Here is a 12,316-nt window from a genome sequence, read left to right as displayed (position 1 = left end):
ACAGTTCTGGTGAGAGATTTCTTTAATTAGAACCTTGTTAATTACATAGCTTCAGTGGATAGATATAAACTCCATTCCATACCTGTAGCTATAAATAAACTTTCATGGGCACAATTATATCCAAATCAAATGAAGGGAATGAATATATTTTCCTTACTCATAGTCATATCTTTAACTTGCTGGGAGATCTGAGGATCAAAGGTTTTGCAACATCAGGCCCCAATTCAGTTTCTGTGGTCTAGTGATTTTAAATCACTGCATTCTCTTGAGAATTTCAAGCACGTACCCTTGCTTGAAAATTTCTAGTAGACAAGTCCTTGTTGACAAAACTTGTCAGAAACATGGTCTCAAGCTTCTTAAATAAATCTACTTCTCAACCTACCCCCAGTCCAAAGTGTTCAGTGCTGCTTTAAGTCCCAGGCCAAACCCTCTGGTAGGCAGGTATAGTAACCTGCCTTAATAACCTGAGTTCAGTTATAAGTAGCCCTACATTTTCCCTTCAGACCTCGGCCCCCAGATCCCCTTCAATGCCAGTTAGAACCAGGAACAAGAATTCCTAAGTGATACATTCAGGCTACCTGTTGCCTCCAACACATTTCTCCTGTTCTTGCTGTCAGTCAAGCCTCGGAACTAGAACTAAACTCCAGCTTCATGTCCAAGTCCTGCTTGCTTCCTATCTACCTGGAGTCCTGACACTGAACTCTACCTTTCCAGTGGCTTCTTTCTCTCTCTTCCCTGATTCTCAGTGATTAATGTTTGGGATATTAGTACTTTATCACACTGAGGGTCTGTGACATACAAGGTGAAGAACAGCTTACTCGTATCACTCTATAACACTCTAAGTTTTACCAGCTCAGGGAATTTTATTTCCTCCTCATACATGGAAAGTGGATAGTGGGTGGGCATATTGCTGTGAATGAATGATACCAGTACAATAACATGCTATTCTCCAATATTTTCAGTGGAACAATGTCTTGATACACAGAGCACTTTTCACATGAAATTATTTGAGTTTTGTGATGGTCCTATGAGGTATATGGGACAGCTATTAGTATTTCTGTCATACAGGTGGGGAAACTAAAGTTTGAGATCATGTGACTTTAAGTGATGAATCCGGGAACTGAACTCGGCTCTCCTGATTACAAACCCAATCATCCTGAGTAAGAAGAATGCATACCTCTGGCAGAGAGTTCACAGCTCCTAACACTCATTTTTTTCACCCTTCAAACCCATCTGCAGGTTGGTAAGATAGGAGAGCTGCCACATTAGGGTGCTGTGTCTGAAAGAGAACAAGTCTTGCAAGAACATATTACTATAGAGGAAAGCATATTACAACAAAAACAATGTCTGATGCTTCTGAAGATATAAGAAAAGACAAAACAGAGCCCCTCTGCCTGAGGAGTTTCTACTGTAATCAGGAAGGAGAAATATGCACATTGAAATCAGCAAGTAATTAGCTAAGGACCATGTGGGCCTTTGACCCAACCTGAGGTTGGTGTCATATTCTGGGGGTTTGGGGGAGAGGGGTGGGCTCGCCCAGGATGTTTTCTGGTAGAACTGGGACTTCAGAAGCCTTTGAAGATGTGTGTGTTACAGCTTATACTTCAAGAACATTTTACACATTAAGGAAACAATTGGGAACAAAAAACCCCAAATTTCATTTCTATATTATGACAGACAGAAATGTGCCCCTGTCCTCTGAAATTTTCTGGGCTTTGCTTTTGGGTGCTTTATCTTGATTAAATGGAGCATTTGTTGTGCATTTAAATACCTGTTTAGACATAGTATTTCTTGAGCTTCCCCTTCTTCCACCAGAAAAAGACATTTATCAATATTTGGATCATTTTATGAAGGTTTCCAAGCCACATGGAAGTTGGGAGCAATGTCTGGAGCGTGAGGAATCTTCAGACCCCTGGCCTTTGGATGCAAAGCCACAGGCAGATCTGCAGTGAGTTTCGACTAGTCTGAGTAGAGAGAACGTGTGTCCTCTGAGCACACCTGGCCTGGGCATGCCCAGCACTGGCTCAGTCCTTGGCTGTCACTTCATTATTACAGCCATAGGCCTCACAAGATTTGACAGTAAAGTATTAAAATCATACTCCATCACTATAAACTTTGAAATTTAGCAAGGTTTTAGCCTTCTAATTTTAGACATTTCTCAAAGATGTTATGAAACCGAGAGTAACTAACATTCCAAAACTGCAAAAATGTTCTTGTGCTCTCTGGCTTTGTGACAGGGTATGGGAGCCTTTGCCCAGATTTAGAGTGGCCTATTTGAAGATGCCTGGAGAGCCTCTTTCCCCTGGAGGGGCCAGGTCAGTGGGCTGCAGGACAGGTCCCATCAGCTCAAACCTTCTTCCTGCTTCTCACCTACCCCACATCTTTTACCTGCAAAGGGCTTTTACAAGGAGTGGCAGGCCTGCCTGGTGATGGATACTCTCACTAAACAGCAGATATTATTACAGTCATTAATACTTTCCCCTGACAACCTGTTCACACTCCCTCTCAACTTCCTGCCTCCAGCAGCCAGCATCAGAACCTCCCTTGGGTGGCCACTCCTGAGATGAGAAAGCGCTTCCCTCTTCAGACTAGGATCCTTGATAAGTCCTTGAGTGAGCCTCTAAGAGGCCGAGGGAGAGGAAGCAGAGCCTTGTAATTGTTGTGTATTTTATAGAAAGGTTTCAAAAACTTTATTATGCTCCCCCAAAAAACTCCCCTTGAAGAACATTTCTGTGTACTGTTGTCTAATTTGATTTTTCAGGTTGTGTTTGTAACAGTGTTTGTTAACTGGACTTGCTCATTTGTTGTGCTGGAAAGAATGACTCTCCTGTGCAAAACACCCAGAAAAATAGTTCTACAACCTGGGAGTAGGCTGCCATGCAGAGATGTATAAACACAGGAGGCATCCAGACAGTGTCATGTGTCTTATAAATGAAAACAAAGAAAGCATGTACTAGACAGTGTAATTCTGAAGGGTTGGAAGAGCTTCCATCCTGGTCTGAAGTTTCTTCTTGTCCTAGAATAGCCATCATGTAATCATGTTTGTATTTCTCCCCTTAAGGCAGAAGTGCCACCCATCACAAACAATTGAATCAGCATTTCAGAAAGACATGGCCTATTTGCTGTCTGGAGGTGGTTTTCTTAGCCCAGAGTGACAGAGGTATCTCATCTCCCACCATTTAAGACAAAGAGCAGGTACTCTTCACCTGGGCCCCATGGAATCCAAGGTTGGGCATCATGGGAGCCTGCAACATGTTCTGTGCATGTATCCAAGGCACAATCTCTATGGAGACCACTGGAACCTTTATGAGTTTATTGATATGCACTGGTGACAGACAAAAGTTTAGGGACTACGGCTATAGAAGAAGAAGGGGGAGGAAAATAAATCTCTTTCATATATGCAGAAAACTTCCTGCCCAGACTTGATGTATTTTTAATGTTAGTTTAAAAGATAAACTTACTGTATTTCAGACTATAAGATGCACTTTTTTAACCACATTTTTTGCTTCAAAACTTTTTTCCTACTTTTCTCCTCTAAAACCTAGGCACATCTTATGGTGTGGACCTAAGACACACCTAGGTTTTAGAGGAGGAAAAAAGGGGAAAAATTTTTGAAGCAAAAATGTGGTAAGAAAGTGCATCTTATAGTCTGAAAAATATGGTATATACCCTCTAGCCACACTGGTAGCTTGAGCAGCAGATAGGCACTTCCCGAAACAAGGAGGGTGCTTTCTGGGTAGCTTCTCTAATGGGAAGTTGAGGTGTGGGAGCTTCCATTTAATCAAGTGATGCCTTTGGAACATTCTCAGATGATTTCTTGCCCTGTAAAGCTGAGAAGCTTTGGGACTTTTCTCAGATGTCATCCTGCCCTATAAAACTGAGGAGATAGCAGAAAATGCCCCCATTAATGTCCCCATGAAAAAAAGCCAAGAAGAAAGAGGCACACAGTTTAGTCATGGTGTGTGGGTTCTGAACAGGTGGCCATTCCAGGCACAGGGCATGTTGATAAGTTCTGTTTAAGGAACAGGAAAGTGAATTCTGCTCCATATCCAGGGGGTGGTGATGATGTAGTTCTGCTTTGCCTGTTTGCCCACGGGGCACTGCCAGCCAGGACCAGGGATTGTAAATTTTCAGTGCATTACAAAACAATTTTCAGTGCATTAGTCTCTCTGATCATTCCAAAAGTATTAAAGCATTTCAATCAGAATGTACATTTATAATAATTTAAATGTAAAATACCTTGTCAGTTTGAGCCCCCTGATCTTTCAGGGATGATGTTCTTTGATATAAGCCAGATGTATTCAGTGGCCTCCCAGACTTTAGTAGAGGAATGAACGACACCAGGTGGAAAAGCCCCCATAGTCAGTAAGTGATGGTGGCCTCTCCCTTTCCCCTTTCCCACCTCCCTCCTGCAGTTCTTTCCTCTCCTCCATGTTCCTGATGTCTAGATCTGTGGACATTTACCTGGCCTTCCCCCTTCTCTCCAAATAAGTCACTTCCTTTCTGAAGCAAATTACCCCAACATTATTTGTGCCTTGCTAGAGACCTGAACTTGTCATTTTCATGGTAAAAGGCAATGTGTGGATTCAAAAGGAATTATGTAGGAACTTCATACCATCTGCTCCAGAAAATAGCTCAGGTTCACAAAAACAGGTCAACAAACCAAATAGTCTTCAAGTAGGAGCTATTGATAGTTGTGTTTTTCTATTTTTAAAATATATCTGAACATAATTTTCAATCAAAAGTTTATTTTTAGTGCTAGTTTTAATTTTATAATGTGGCATGATTTAGTATTGAGTGTTGCTTTCTTAACATAATTGAATTGATTTAAAATATTTGCTTAGCAGAACAGCCCAGGGGTCAGTGAACACCCAATAAGTGATCTAGCCATTGCAGGCGCTCACACCTGAAACACCAGGGTTGGTGTGCACCTGATCCAATGCCCAGCAGTGGCTGGTCTGCACTCACACCAGAAATACCTGGGACTGAGCATCTCCCACCTAGCTGTTGCTCCCAGACCCCTGCAGAGCCTACTGGCTCTCTAGGAGGAAGGTAAAAACACCCCACAGAGGGGAGCTGCAGGGCTCTGGGAGTTGGCAGTACACAGAAAGACTTGACTCATGGGGGGCTGAACTACCCTGAAGGGGTGCTGAGAGTCTCTAGCATCTATGATAGCAAAGAACAAGAAGGTGGTGTGTGAGTTGCCCCTAACTAATGCACCACAAGGACAGTACAATTGGTGGACTAAAGGCCTAGGCGGGGCACAGAAGGGCACTGAGGAACTGGGCTGGAGGCTGAAGAACAGTGAAGAGTGTGGCTCAGGAAGGGAGAAAAGTGAAAGCAATGCCTCCTCAGCCTGATACAGTTAGGAAGACCAGCAGAAATGGCTTGACTGGTTTAAAGCCAGAGGAGGCTTTAAAAAAAAATTCCTTCTTCCTTTCTGTACTTTTTAAGTCCTTCTTCNAGCTGTTGCTCCCAGACCCCTGCAGAGCCTACTGGCTCTCTAGGAGGAAGGTAAAAACACCCCACAGAGGGGAGCTGCAGGGCTCTGGGAGTTGGCAGTACACAGAAAGACTTGACTCATGGGGGGCTGAACTACCCTGAAGAGGTGCTGAGAGTCTCTAGCATCTATGATAGCAAAGAACAAGAAGGTGGTGTGTGAGTTGCCCCTAACTAATGCACCACAAGGACAGTACAATTGGTGGACTAAAGGCCTAGGCGCGGCACAGAAGGGCACTGAGGAACTGGGCTGGAGGCTGAAGAACAGTGAAGAGTGTGGCTCAGGAAGGGAGAAAAGTGAAAGCAATGCCTCCTCAGCCTGACACAGTTAGGAAGACCAGCAGAAATGGCTTGACTGGTTTAAAGCCAGAGGAGGCTTTTAAAAAAAATTCCTTCTTCCTTTCTGTACTTTTTAGTCCTTCTTCCTCCATTCCTTCCCTTCCTTTTTCATTCTCCTTTCTTTATTCCATTATTTATTAATTTTTAAATTAAAATTAAAATTTTTTCTTTCCTTCTCCTTCCTTCCTTCCTTCCCCTTTTTTTCTTCTTTTCCCGCAGGTGAGACAATAAAACCTGGGGCTGTGAAAGGTCTGAGTTAGACCCAAGCAAGGGTCATCCTAAAAACAGACACAGTGAGACAAATTTTACTTTTCTATTCCAGAGAATTTTCAAGGTGGGAGTGGTGAGCACCAGTATATCTGCTGGCAGAGGAAACCCACCAACAAAGGAACCACCCACAGATAACAACAGAAGAGGATGAAGGAGTGAGTAGAAGTCACACTAACCTCAATCCAGGACCAGTGTAAAAATACAACTAAATGGTGGAAAAATTACTCAGAACAAACAACTGAAAAAAAGTGAGAGAAAAGCCTCAAAACCTTGTACACACAGAAGAATCAGCTTCAACACAACCTGCCAACACCTGCACAACAGAATAAAAGCTGTGGTGGATGGAGTGACCTCCAGTTAACCAGCTAGGGGAAGGACCTGCCAAAGAAAAATAACACAACAATAAAAACCCAAATACAAACACAGAGCTAACATAAATGACAGGCCAAGACCAGAAAACTCAGGAGATCAAGGAGACTGCACCACTGAATCTCACAGATCTTCTATCCTAGAAGTTCACACCAGAAAATCAGGGAGTAAGAACAGATCAATTTAAGAAGCAGAAGCTAACAAAAAGAGTCTCACAAACAATGGGAAGACAAAGAAACAATCCCCAAATGAAAGGAAAGGAGGAAGCCTCAGAAAGAATGCTAAATTCCAGCTAAATAGAGGTGAGCCAGCTATCAGATATTGAGGTCAAAGCAATGGTTATTGGGAAGCTCAGTGACCTCATAGTGAATTATCAAGAAACTACAGGGAAACTACAATGAACTCACTGCAAATTATATTAACATGAAAAAAGAAATAGAAACTAGAAACAAAGTCAAAGAGAAAATGAAGAATACAATCTCCAAACTGAAGAACACAGTTTGGAATGAATCAGAAGTAGGATTGATGAAGCAAAAGATTGAATCAGTGACCTAAAGGACAAGGTTGGAAAAAAAAAAACCACCCAGAAAGAGCAAGAAAAGGAAAAGAGGCTCAGAAAGAATAGAGAGGGATTAAGGGAAATGCAGGACAAGGTGAAAAGTAATAATATCCATATAATAGGAATACCAGAGAAGAAGAAGAACAGCAAGGGACAGAAAACCTGTTTGGAAAAGTAATGATGGAAAACTTGCCAAATTTTATTTTATTTTATTTTAATTGTTGTTAAAGTACAATTTTCTGTCTTTTACAACCATCCCAGCCTACCCACCAGCCCTCCTCACATCTATCCCATTCCTACCACACTCTAGTTTTTGTTCATGTCTTCTTCTTGGTTTTTTTATAATTAAAAACTTTTTTAAAATGTATTTTATTGATTATGCCATTACAGTTGTCCTATTTTCCCCCTTCATTCCCTTCCACCTTGCACACCACCTCCCCCAACATTCCCCCCCTTAATTTATGGCCACGTGTCTCAAGTTCTTTAGATTCTGTATTTCCCCTACTATTATTGCCCTCCCTCCTATCCATTTTCTACCTACCATCTATGCTACTTATTCTCTGTACCTTCTCCCCCCTTCTCCTCCTCCCACTCCCCTGTTGCTAACCCTCCATCTGATCTCCATTTCTATGGTTCTGCTCCCCATCTAGCTGTCCTCTTAGTTTGCTTTTGTTTTAGGTGTGGTTGTTAATCACTGTGAGTTTGCTGTCCTTTCACTGTTCATGTTTTTTATCTTCTTTTTCTAAGTCTCTTTAACATTTCATATAATAAGGGTGTGGTGATGATGAACTCCTTAAATTTGATCTTATCTGAGAAGCACTTTATCTGCCCTTCCATTCTAAATGAAAGCTTTGCTGGATAGAGCAATCTTGGATGTAGGTCTCTGGATTTCATGACTTGGAATACTTCTTTCCAGCCCCTTCTTGCCTGTAAGCTCTCTTTTGAGAAATCAGCTGACAGTCTGATGGGAGCCCCTTTGTAGGTGACTGTCCTCTTATCTCTTGCTGCTTCTAGGATTCTCTCCTTCATTTTAATCTTGGCTAATGTAATGATGATGTGCCTTGGTGTGTTCCTTCTTGGGTCCACCATCTTTGGGACTCTCTGAGCTTCCTGGATTTCCTGGAAGTCTATTTCCTTTGCCAGACTGGGGAAGTTCTCCTTTATTATTTGTTCAAACAAGTTTTCCACTTGTTGCTCTTCCTCTTCCCCTTCTGGTACCCCTATAATTCAGATGTTGGAATGTTCAAAGATGTCCTGGAGGTTCCTAAGCCTCTCCTCCTGTTTTTGAATTCTTGTTTCTTCGTTGTTTTCTGTTTGGCTGTTTCTTTCATTCTTCCTTCTGATCTACTCCATTGATTTGAGTTCCAGTTTCCTTTCCATCACTATTGGTTTCCTGTACATTTCTCTTCATTTCAATTAGCTTAGCCTTCACTTGTTTCTCTAATTTGTGACTAAAATCAACCAGTTCTGTGAGCATCCTGATCACCAGTATTTTGAACTGATAGGTTGGCTATTTCTTGGTTGCTTAGAGTTATTGGCTCTGGGGCTTTGAGTTCTTCTTGAGCCATAATGTTTTTGTCTGTTCGCACCTGTTATGTATGAGGGGCGGAGCCTTAGTTGTTCACCAGGGTGGGGCAACCCAGTTGCTGGGTTGTGATGCTGTACATGGGGGCGGGATCAGAGAGGGAAAAAAGTGGTGCTTTGCTCCACTCTCAGATTTCTGATCCCTCTGCGGCTTTCCTCAAGCAAATTGGGCTCCTCCAGTGTTGATTCCAGGATGTGTGGGCCTTGTATACTCTCCAGGATCCTGTGGGTATTTCCAAGGAACTCTCTGTGAGGCTGGGAGTCTCTCCCGCCCCTCGACCCTGAGAAAGTCTTTAGTTGGTGCTTTCAGGCTCTAATTTCTATCACAGAGGTCCTTGCCTGAGCAGTCTGTCTCACTGTTCACTCCTTCACTTGGTTTATCTACGCGTGAATGTGTGACTGCAGTCAGCCAGCCACCCTGCACCCTCACTGAGTCTACCCGTCACCACCCCATGCCTGGGATCCACCAACCACCTTGGTCTCTGCTCCTGGGTCAGTCAGAGGGAACAATCTTTCCAGCCTGACCCCACTCTGCTGCTGACTCCCCCCTCTTACTGGTCTGGCTGAGTGGTTTGTTGTTGTGGGACTTCCGTACAGTTCAATTTTCACTGTTTTGGTTGCGTTTTTGTCTCTAAAACTGCTCTGTCTTTAAATTTATTTGTGGGAGGGGGCACAGTGTTTCCACCTATGCCTCCATCTTGTTCGGAAGTTCAAGTTTCACTTAATTGCACACAGCTGTCCAGTTCTCCCAACAACATTTGTTGAAGAGGCTATTTTTAGTCCATTTTATGTTACTGCCCCCTTTGTCGAATATTACTTGCCTATAGAGACTTGGGTTTATTTCTGGGCTCTCTGTTCTATTCCATTGGTCTATGTGCCTGTTTTTATGCCAGTACCAGGTGGTTTTGATTACAGCGGCCTTGTAATATAGTTTGGTATTGGGTATTATGATCCCTCATATTTTGTTCTTCTTTCTCAAAATGCAGCTGATATTTGGGGTCATTTATGGTTCCATATAAATTTTTGAAATGTTTGTTCTATGTCTGTGAAATATGTCATTGGTACTTTAATAGGTATTGGATTGAATCTGTAAATTGCTTTTGTTAGTATGGACATTTTGATGATGTTAATTCTTCTGATGTATGAACATGGTATATGTTTTCATTTGTTTGTGTCTTCCTTGAGTTCTTTCTTCAGTGTTTTGTAGTTTTCTGCATATAGATCTTTTACCTTCTTAGTTAAATTTATGCCTAGGTATTTTATTTTATTTTATTTTATTTTGCTATATCAAATGGGATGTTTTTCTTGATTTCTGCTTCTTCTGTTTCATTGTTGGCATACAAAAATGGCTTTGATTTCTGGATATTGAATTTGTATTCCACTGTTTTGCCAAATTCATTTATTATGTTGAGCAGTTTTTGAGTAGAGTCTGTAGGATTTTCCATGTACACTATCATGTCATTTGCAAATAGTGACAGTTCTGTTTCCTCCTTTCTGATTTGGATGCCTTTTATTTCCTTTTCTTTTCTGATCTTTGTGACTAAAAGTTCCAGTAGTATATTGAGTTGAAGTGGTGAACATGGACAATCTTGTCTTGTTCCTGATCATAGTGGAAAAGATTTTAGTTTTTGCCCATTGAGTATGATGTTGGCTGCAGGTCTCCCATATATGGCCTTTATTATATTGAGGAATGCTCCCTCTATTCCCACTTTGTTGAGTGTTTTTTATCATAAATGGGAGCTGTACCTTATCAAAAGCTTTTTACAAATCTATTGATACGATCATGTGATTTTTGTCTTTGTTTTTGTTTATGTGATGTATTACATTTACTGATTTGCGGATATTGAACCATCCTTGCATCCCTGGGATAAATTCTATTTGGTCATGGTGGGATGACTTAGTCATCTTTTTAATGTATTGGTGGATGCAGTTTGCCAATATTTTGTTGAGGATTTTAGCATATTTATTCATCAGTGATATTGGCCTGAAGTTTTCTTTCTTGTCTTTATCTTTTTTTTGGAATTAGGATTATGCTGGTTTAAGAAAAAGAGTTTGGGAGTTTTCCATCATTTTGGATTTTTTGGAATAGTCTGTGAAGAATAGGGGTTAGCTCTTCCTTAAAAGCTTTGTACAATTCTCCTGTGAAACCATCTGGTCCAGGGCTTTTGTGTGTCAGGAGTTTTTTGATTGCTGCTTCAATTTTATCTGCTGTTATTGGTCTGTTCAGGCTTTCCACTTCTTCTTTATTGAGTTTTGGAAGATTATATTTTTCTAAAAATTGATCCATTTCACCTATCTTTTCAAATAGTTCTTCATAGTAATTTCTACAATCCTTTGTATTTCTGTGTTGTCAGTTGTAATCTCTCCTGTTTCATTTCTGATTGTGTTTATTTAGGTCCTCTCTTCTTTTTTTAATTGATAACCCTGTATAAGAGCTTGTAGAGTTTGTTTATCTCTTAAAAAAACCAGCTCCTGAATTCACTGATTTTTAGAATTGTGCTTTTAGTCTCTATGCCATTTAATTCTGCTCTGATCTTGGTTATTTCCTTCTTTATACTTGCTCTGGGCTATCTTTGTTGTTTTTCCTCAAGTTCTTGTAGGTGTAGGGTTATGTTTTTTTGTTTGAAATGTTTCTATTTTTTTTAGGTAGGCCTGTATTGCTATGAACCTCCATCTCAGGACTGCCTACATGTGTCCCATAGGCTTTGGGTTGTTGTGAGTTCATTTCCATTTGTTTCCAGAAACTTTTTGACTTCTTCCCTAATTTCATTTTTGACCCATTCAAAGTTTAATTGCACGCTATTCAATCTCCATGATTTTCAGTGTTTGGGGGTTTCCCCTTGAGGTTGGTTTCTAGTATCAGTCCCTTGTGGTCAGACAAAATGCTTGATATGATTTCAATTTTTTTGAATTTGTTGAGGCTTGTTTTGTGTCCTATTATGTGGTTTATTTTTTAAAATGTTCCATGTGCATTTGAAAAGAATGTGTATTTAGCTTCTTTGGGATGAAAGGCTCTATATATATCAGTTAAGTCCATTTCATCTAGGGTGTTGTTCAATGCCACAATATCTTTGTTGATATTTTGTTTGGAAGATGTGTCTGTTTGTGACAGTGGGGTGTGAACATCCCCTATTATAATTGTATTGCTGTCAATATCTTTCTTGAAGGCCTTCAAGATTTCCTTTTTGTATGTCAATGCTCCTATGTTGGATGCATACATATTTACAATGTCAATGTCTTCTTGGTGGATTCTTCCCTTCAGTATTATGAAGTGACATTCTGGGTCTCTGTTTATGCCCTTTTTTTGAAGTGTATTTTGTCTGATATAAGTATTGTTACCTCGGCTTTTTTTTCCTGTGTGTTTGCTTGGAAAATTTGTTTCCAGCCCTTCACTTTTAGTCTGTGATGGTCTTTTGTCCTGAGGTGGGTGTCTTGTAGGCAGCATATGTAGGGGTCATGCTTTCTTATCTATTCAGTTATTCTATGTCTTTTGATTGGAGCATTTAATCCATTTACATTTAATGTTATTATTGATAGGTACTTATTCATTGCCATTTTTTCATAGCTGTGTTCTTCTCTCTCTCTCTTTTCCTTCCTTTCCTTAAAGAGCTGGTTTGGTGGAGGTGTATTCTTTTGGACTTCTTTTGTCTTGCAAGCTCTTTATTTGGCCTTCTATTTTGAGTGAAAGCCTTGTTG

Source organism: Sturnira hondurensis, unplaced genomic scaffold, assembly GCF_014824575.4.
Source record: "Sturnira hondurensis isolate 20B ecotype Veracruz unplaced genomic scaffold, ASM1482457v3 Scaffold0009244, whole genome shotgun sequence".
NCBI lineage: Eukaryota > Metazoa > Chordata > Mammalia > Chiroptera > Phyllostomidae > Sturnira > Sturnira hondurensis.
The sequence above is the reverse complement of the archived record's forward strand: the minus strand, read 5'-3'. Positions refer to the sequence as shown.